Genomic DNA, 9,054 nt, shown 5'->3' with positions numbered 1-9,054 from the left:
CATGATCAAAAATTTTTTCTCTTGACTTAAAAAATAATTTTTATATGTCTTCAAAGTGTTATAAGGATTAAATGGGATAATATATCTAAACATTGTTCCTGTCATATTGTAAGCACTCATATGCTAACTTAGCATTTAGATAAATTAGATAAAAGGTTGAACTCACGAAAGAAATTACTAAGAAAAATTTAGCCCTAACTGGTTTGGCTCAGTGCCGTGGTCAGCAAACTGCGGCTCGTGAGCCACATGCGGCTCTTTGGCCCCTTGAGTGTGGCTCTTCCACAAAAGACCATGGCCTGGGCGAGTCTATTTTGAAGAAGTGGCGTTAGAAGAAGTCTAAGTTTAAAAAATTTGGCTCTCAAAAGAAATTTCAATCCTTGTACTGTTGATATTTGGCTCTTTTGACTAATGAGTTTGCCGACCACTGGCTCAGTGGATAGAGCTTCGGCCTGCGGACTGAGGGGTCCCGGGTTCGATTCCAGTTAAGGGCATGTACCCTGGTTGCGCGCACATCCCCAGTAGGGGGTGTGCAGGAGGCAGCTGGTCGATGTTTCTCTCTCATTGATGTTTCTGGCTGTCTATCCCTCTCCCTTCCTCTCTGTAAAAAATCAATAAAATATATTTTTAAAAATTTAAATAATTTAAAATTTCTTTAGATAAAGTTATTCGTCTAGTTGTTTTGTATAATCTATCTCTATAAAAGCCCAGCAACTGTTACAGCGGAACGACCAGAACAACTGGTTGCTATGATGCGCACTGACCACCAGGGGACAGATGCTCAACACAGGAGCTGCTGCCCCCTGGTGGTCAGTGCACTCCCACAGCAGGAGCACCGCTCAACCAGAAGCTGGGTTCACAGCTGGCAGGAACCTCTCCGCCTCCATGGCAGTGCTGAGTGGCGAGCCAAGAGGTAAGGAGTGAGCAGGCGGGTGGTTAGGAGCAAGGGGTCCTGGATTGCAAGAGGGCACAGGCCGGGCTGAGTGACCCCTTCCCCTGCCCCGTGCATGAGTTTCGTGCATCGGGCTTCTAGTATAGATACAATTGGAATTAAAATGTATATAAAAATTCTCAACTAAAATTAGATCAATCTGCAATGGATTTTAAAAAAATAGTGTAGTTGCTTTGTTGCATAGGTGTTAGTGGGATGAAGAGGTGGAATACAGATAATCGTAAGTAGCTATCTCCTTTTAGAGCCCAATCATATTTGACCTTTCCCAGATCTGGGTCTATAGCAGACTTGAGGCCAAGTAGAAAGGAGGTATAATATTAAAAGCTACTTTTTTTTTTCTTCTTACCCTACAACTACTTTATTTTTTCTTTTTTTATATATATATATATATTTTTTTTTATTGATTTTTTACAGAGAGGAAGAGAGGGATAGAGAGTCAGAAACAACGATGAGAGAGAAACACCAATCAGCTGCCTCCTGCACACCCCCTACTGGGGATGTGTCCGCCACCAAGGTACATGCCCTTGATAGGAATCGAACCCAGGGCCCTTGAGTCCGAAGGCCGACGCTCCATCCACTGAGCCAAACTGGTTCCGGCTACAACTACTTTAGATCCCTTTAAATAAAGACTGCAGTGGAAAGAGCAACCATTTATCCTTCAGTCTCTTCTCTTGCCTTTATTTCCATCTTGATAGGTATACGATTTCATGTCAGTGAGGGAAAGTTTCTTCTTGCCATTATAGAAGGAATATACAGAGGGAATTAAATCCTTTTAGAAACTGTTCTACCTTTTGCTTAATAATAGCTACTGTATATTAGGATTTGCTGTGTGCCAGGCATAGTGATAGATTCTTTAAACAATTAAGATGTGTTAGGGGCTGAATTGTGCCCACACAAAATTCCTATGTTGAAACCCTAATTCCTGGTAACTCAGAAGGTGACTATATTTGGAGATTGTGCCTTTAAAGAGATAAATAAGGTAAAATAAGATTATATGAGCCCTAATCCAATATAAATTGTCCTTATAAGAAGAAATTAGGACACAGACGCACTCAGAGAGAGGCCCATGTGAAGATACTGGAAGAAGAGGACCATCAACTAGTCAAGGTGAGAAACCAGAAGGACCCAAATCTTCCAACATCTTGATCTTGGACTTCTAGCCACCAGAACTGTGAGAAAATACATTTCTGTTGTTTAAGCCACCTAACCTGGTACTTTGTTATGGTAGCTTTAGCAAACTAATACAAGGTGCTAGATACTTCAGAGCGTATTAATTCTACTTTCAACAGTTGCAAAGTCAAATTTGAACAGGGATCTACTTGACTCCTTAGCTTGTACTTTTGGAACAATTGTCCTATTAAGCGGTACTAATATTTGTAAAAATTGCGTGGGCTGCTATCCAGCATAAGAACTATAACTGTGAGTTCTATGGATTTGAGAGTTTATCTTAGTTTTATTTAGCTACTCAAGTTTTAATAATGTACAAGAACTTACTCATATTATTTCTTTATATGTGTGTGTGTAGCATAAAATAGAAGTGAATGGTAATGTAATATTTTATCCACTTGCTGAATTCTTTGTATCTAGATTAGAATGTAGGATTTGAATTCTTTATCTTTTTGCCCTCATAATAATCGGTGTCATAACAGGTATTCATTATGTTGAACAAATAGATGAATGTTTTGTTAGGTTTATTTATTGCCTTATTTAATCCTTAAAATCCTAGGAAACATGTTATCCCTTTTTTGTATATGTAGGAATTTAGGATTAGTGAAATGATGTAGATTGATGGAGATAATAGATGGTGGACTGTGAATTGTATATGGTCTAGGTGGGAATGACTCCAGAACTTTTACCTTTTACAATTTTAGTCTGTTAAACCACACTTAAGTTTTTTACTTTCCTACTTATGTTTGAAAATAATGTGTCTTTATTTCTTTACCTTCTTAATATAAATTGGGGGAATTGAGTAATTTATCATTTGTTAGCCTTCTTATTTTCACCTGGGTGTTTCCAATGTTCTGTCTGAAGGCAGCACAGGGACTGGGGCTGAACAGAGTTTTCTCTTCTGTTCCCCACTAACCAATTAGGAGGCCCATGGACACAGGCAATAGTGGGGTGAAGACCTATGGTGGGTGGGTAGGGGCTTGGAGGAAGTAGGTAAAGGGGGAGAAAACGGTAGGCATCTGTAATACTGTCAACAATAAAAATATATATATGTATGTATATAGAGGTCCTCTACTTGTTGATTGCCATTCCTTGAGACAATGGACAGCTGGCTGTCTGCTTTGAAGACAGACCTAAGTTTTTTTACTAGAAGTGTAACATTTCATCCAGTATCCCCTACTATATGTAAAGTAAATCTATTGTGCATGGTAGCAGTTCTTAAACGTTTTGGTCTCGTCTCGGATCTGGTTTTTACAGTCCTAAAAAATTTTGAAGGACCCCAAAGAGCTTGTGTTTATGTGAGTTGTACATATTGATATTTACCATATTAGAAATTAAACACAATTTAAAAATATTTATGAATTCATTTAAAAATAAATTCATTACATATTTTTAAAATAAAGCACTACACATTGCATGTTAAGGTAGCACTTCTTATGAAAAATAAGATATTTAGTGAGAAGAATGGCCTTATTTTACATTTTGGCAAAGCTCTTTGATGTCTGGCTTAGTAATCTTTTGTAATATGTATTTTATTTTGGTTGAAGTATATGAAGAAAATTTCAGTGTATGTATTTGGAAAAGGAAGAATTTTTCAGATAATTGTGGGTATTCTTTTTTTTTTAAATTATTCTTTATTGATGCTACCCCAGAACTTGACAAGTGTCAGGTAGTTCCTTAAAGGTAGTTGGAATGTGGAATGTGAAATCATATTAATGGTCTTTAAATTTTTTTAATTTACATTAAAACTTAAAAATTTATTTTTATATTTCATAGTTTAGAATAATTTTAAGTTCATACCAAAATTGAGGGGAAAGTACAGAGTTCCCCTCTACCCTCTGCCCCTACATATGCACAACCTCCCCCACTGTCAGCATCCTTCATCAGAACAGTACATCTGTTACAGTTGATGAACCTTCATTGACACATCATTATAACCCACAGTTAACTTACATTTGGGTTCACTCTTGGTGTTTTGACAGATATATAATAATGACATGTATCCATCATTGTAATATATAGAATAGTTCCATTGCTCTAAAAATTCTTTATGCTCCTCCTTTTAATCCCTCCCTCCCAGCTAGGCCCTGGTAACCACTGATCTTTTTACTGTTCAGTGATCTCTTTGTTTTCTGTTATATTAAGACTAGAGGCCCGGTGACGAAATTCGTGCATGGAAGGTGGGGGGTGTCCCTCAGCCCAGCCTGTTCCCTCTCCAATCTGGGACCCCTGGAGGGCAGTCGGACATCCCTCTCACAATCCAGGACTGCTGGCTCCCAACTGCTTGCCTACCTGCCTTCCTGATTGCCCCTAACCGCTTCTGCCTGCCAGCCTGATCACCCCCTAACCACTCCGCTGCCAGCCTGGTTGATGCTTAACTGCTCCCCTGCCAGCCTGTTTGCCCCCAACTTCCCTCCTCTGCCGGCCTGGTCACCCCTAACTGCCCTCTCCTGCAGGGTTGATCACCTCCAACTGCCCTCCCTTGCGGGCTGATCCCTCTCAACTGCCCTCCCTTGCAGGCCGGGTGCCTCCCAACTGCCCTCTCCTGCTGGCCATCTTGTAGTGGCCATCTTGTGTCCACATGGGGGCAGGATCTTTGACTACATGGGGGCAGACATATTGTGTGTTGGAGTGATGGTCAATCTGCATATTACTCTTTTATTAGATAGGATAGAGGCCTGGTACAGGGGTGGGGGCCAGCTGCTTTGCCCTGAAGGGTGTCCCTGATCAGGGTGGGGTTCCCTTGGGGTGTGGGGTGGCCTGAGTGAGGGGCCTGTGGTGGTTTGCAGGCCAGCCACGCCCCCTGGCAACCCAAGCGGAGGCCCTGGTATATGGAATTTATTTTCCTTCTACAATTGAAACTTTGTAGCCTGGAGCAGAGCCAAGCCTGCTGCTCCCTCCGTGGCCGGCAGCCATTTCTGTGGCTGTTAATTCACCTTCTACAATTGAAACTTTGTAGCCTTAAGCGGAGGCTGGGCCAGGACAGGGTGTGCAGAAAGCTTTGCTTCCCCTGTTGCCACCGGCAACCCTGGCTTGCTCTCTCAAGCTCCATTCTGCTGCCATTTCTGTTTGAATTTGTTTACCTTCTATAATTGAAGCTTTGTAGCTTGAGTGGAGGCTTAGGCCTGCAACGGCTTGCGGAAAGCTTGGCTTGCTCTGTTACCTAGGAAACCTTGCTCTCTGTGGCTGTAGCCATCTTGGTTGGGTTAATTTGCATAATTGCTCTGATTGGCTTGTGGGCGTGTCTTGTGGGTGTGTCGATGGTACGGTCAATTTGCATATTACCTTTTTATTAGGTAGGATCCACTGGTGAATTTTTCACTTGGAATGGGTCTTATTCATGCATAATCTTGTAACATGTGTTGGTCATTTGGAAAATAATTGTTTACTGAATTATGCAAGAGCTCCTACATGTTGACACATTTCATTACTCAGTATCTAAAAATCACATTTGTTCTTACTTCTCATATCATTAGGGCAAGTCCAGGTATTGGGACGCTCTCAAGCTGATAGTGGTACATACAAGTTTCTAAAATTTTAATTTTTGCTGAAAAGCTTGATTTTTATCATCAGCTACAAACACTGTCAGTTGTTTTCTCAGACTCATTTCAACAGAATAACTGCCAAATACTTAAGTCTGTCAGTATTATTTTATCCGAGTTAAAATACTTAAATTTTTTTTTAATTACAGATGACATTGAATATATTATTTTGAGGTGTACAACATAATGGTTAGACATTTATATAACTAAGAAGGTGGTCCCCAATAAGTTTAGTATCCACCTGGCACCGTACATGGGATCTGTCAGTATTATTTTTTATCAGTTATTCTTTTAAATAAAATTGCTATTTCATGAACAAAGCAGCTATTTCAGCTTGCAGTTCAATCACACAAATTGCTTTTGTTTGAAACATGGCACTTTTGTATGTAGCGTAAGCACCATATGTGTACTTGCAATTTTGTTACATACTGTTAAACTAATTATCTACCCAAGATCAGATTTACTAAAAGTAATTTTACTGCTTCATCTAGAATATTCTCAAATAAACAATCTAACTTTACACTTAAAGGAACTTGAAAAAGAACAGCAAAGCCCAAAGCAAGTAAAGGAAATAATAAAGCTTACAGCATTGGGAAACAGCCTAAGTGCCCATCAGCAGATGAGTAAATTAAAAAACTGATACATCTACACAATGGAATACTACGCTGCAGTGAAAAAGGAGGAATTCAAGATCAATGAACCCTAGAACTGGTTCTTTGAAAAGATAAACAAGATTGACAAACCTTTAACCAGACTCATCAAGAAAAAAGAGAGGACCCAAATAAATAAAATCAGAAATGAAAGAGAAGTAACAACTGACACCAAAGAAATATAAAGGATTGTAAGGAAATATTACAAACAAATACAGTATATGCCAACAAATTGGACATCTGGATGAAATAAATTCCTGGAAGCAAAAATCTTCCAAAACCAAATCAGGAATAATCACAGAATCTATTCTGAATAGACAGATTACAACTAGTGAAATTGAAGCAGTAATTTAAAAACCTAACAAACCAAAGTCCTGGACTGAATTGCTTCCCAGGCGAATTTTTTTTTTCATTCATTCAAATATTTATTGAGCAGCTAGGGAGATACAAAGGTATTTAAAACATGGTCAATGAGGAGAGATAAATGAACAAGTCAAGAAAAGTTCACTGAATCACAGCAAAAGAAAGGTGCATTAGGAGACTAAGTGAGATTGCTTCCAGACTGGAAGGGGGCCTGGGTGAGTGATAAACCAGGAAAGGGCATTGAGATTAAAATAGAAGACTTCAGTCTGGATTGTTGATGATACTCAGTATGGACTATATTTGTCTCTCCTTTTCCTTTTCCCCATCTTTGGGCTTAATTTACCAGTAGTGCCCAGGATTGTTCAATGCGCCTTTCTATACCTGCTTGCATTTTTGCTTTAATGTCTCCTACAGAACTACGTCCTTTCCGTGTTTTCAGAGTTTTTTCCTGTTTTTTGAAGGATTCTTGACCTTTTGATCTTGCTGTTGATGGTTTTGAGTCTTTTCCATTCTGATTTGATTTTTGTGCATTTTTGGCTGGAGTATCTCACATGGATTTCTTTACTGGAGCTTTTTCTTCTGCTTCATCATCAAAATCATCATCATCTTCATCCTCATCCTCATCCTCTTCATCTTCATCAGCAGTAAGTTTTACTTTTTTCTGCGGAACCTTGTTACCACCTCCAGGGGCTGACCGCTTTCCAGACATACTTAGGAGTTTCACATCCTCCTCCTCCTAATCTTCTGACTGCATCTTCCTCCACAGCTACTAAGTGCTGTCCACTAATATGCACAGGCCCTGAACCACACTTCAACCGTAAGACCACAGGTGGTGTTATTTCAAAGCCACCAAGGGAAACCGTTGGCTGTACAGACATTTTCAAAGTTGCCAGTGTTACTTTAGTTGGACTGTCTTCGTAATTCATTGCCTCTGCTTCGACAGTGTGCAGCTCATCCTTTGCTCCAGCCCCTAGACTGACTGTTTGTAAAGATAACTGGTGCTCATTTTCATCATTATCCACTTTAAAGAGATCATCTTTGTCGGCCTTTAGTCCACAACCAAAAAGGTAGTTCTGGGGCCTCAGAGGGCTCATGTCCATGTCCATAGAATCTTCCATGGGGTGGTAGCACGCACTTAGGTGAGAGAGAAGGCAGATGGAGATAAACGGCTTCTGTGCTGCAGAACAGACGCGCAGGATGGAATCGCACTAGGGACTTCCCAGGCGAATTTTACCAAACATTCAAAGAACTAACACCTACCCTCCAATTATTCAGAAAATTCAAGAGGAGGGAAGACTCCCAAGCTCATTTTATGAGACCAGCATTATCCTAATTCTAAAACCAGAAAAAGAAATTACAAAGAAAGAAAATTATAGGCCAATATCCCTGATGAACATAAATGCTAAAATCCTCAACAAAATATTAGCAACCGAATCCAGCAAAACATTAAAAAGATCATAGACTGTGATCAAGTGGAATTCATTCCGGAGATGCAAGTTTGGTACAATATCTGCAAATCAATAAATGTGAAGAAAAAAAAAGATAAAAAATGTGAACAATAAAATGACAATAAATATATATCAACAATTGAATTTAAAAATCAAAATATACAAACAAGGAATCTAATGAACAAAATAAACTGATGAATAAAATGGAATCAGAGGCATGGACACATGGCATAAACTTTCGAACCTCAGAGGGAAGGTGGGGGGTGGGAAGAGATTAAACAAAATCTTATGTACCTATAGACACAATTAGGGTGGCAAAGACCTGGGGTGGGGAAGGAACTGGGTGGAGGGGACATGGGGAGAAAAAAGAGGGACACCTGTAATACTCTCAACAATAAAGATTTAAAAAATAATTAAAAATAAAGAATACATAATGGAAAGAAATAGTGTTGGGAAAACTGGACAGCAACATGCAAAAAAATGAAATTAAACCTTTATCAAAAACCATATATGAAAATAACTCAAAATGGATTAGAGGCAAACATAAGACCTGAAATTGTAAAATTCCTAAAAGAAATAGGAGAAAAGTTCTGTACCACCTAACCCTAACCAATATAACACCCAAAGTTTAGGCAACAGAAGTAAAAATAAGTGGGACAATAAGCAAGTTGAACAGCAATGATGGAAGTGGGCTTCTTTGTCATGTGCCTGATCTTAGAGGGAAATCTTTGTCTTTTACCATCCAGTACATTCATTGTATCTTTTCTTTTTCTTTTTTTTTTATTAATCCTTACCCAAGGATAATTTTTCCATTGATTTTCAGAGTGGAAGGAAGGGGTGGGGAGAGACAGAGAGAGGAAACATTAATGAGACACATCAATTGGTTGCTTCCCACATGTGCCTCGACCAGGGCAGGGGATAGAACCTGCAACTGA

At 39.3% G+C, this 9,054-nt stretch overlaps 1 pseudogene; it reads right to left on the bottom strand.

Annotated features, from left to right (window-relative positions):
• Window positions 1-6,762: 6,762 nt before the first annotated feature.
• On the bottom strand, window positions 6,763-7,826 carry LOC129151056 (nucleophosmin-like; annotated as a pseudogene).
• Between the last annotated feature and the right edge of the window lie 1,228 nt (window positions 7,827-9,054).

Source organism: Eptesicus fuscus, chromosome 13 (genome assembly GCF_027574615.1).
Source record: "Eptesicus fuscus isolate TK198812 chromosome 13, DD_ASM_mEF_20220401, whole genome shotgun sequence".
NCBI classification, from domain to species: Eukaryota; Metazoa; Chordata; class Mammalia; order Chiroptera; family Vespertilionidae; genus Eptesicus; species Eptesicus fuscus.
Note: the sequence above shows the minus strand (reverse complement) of the source record. Positions and strands in the feature narration are given on the sequence as shown.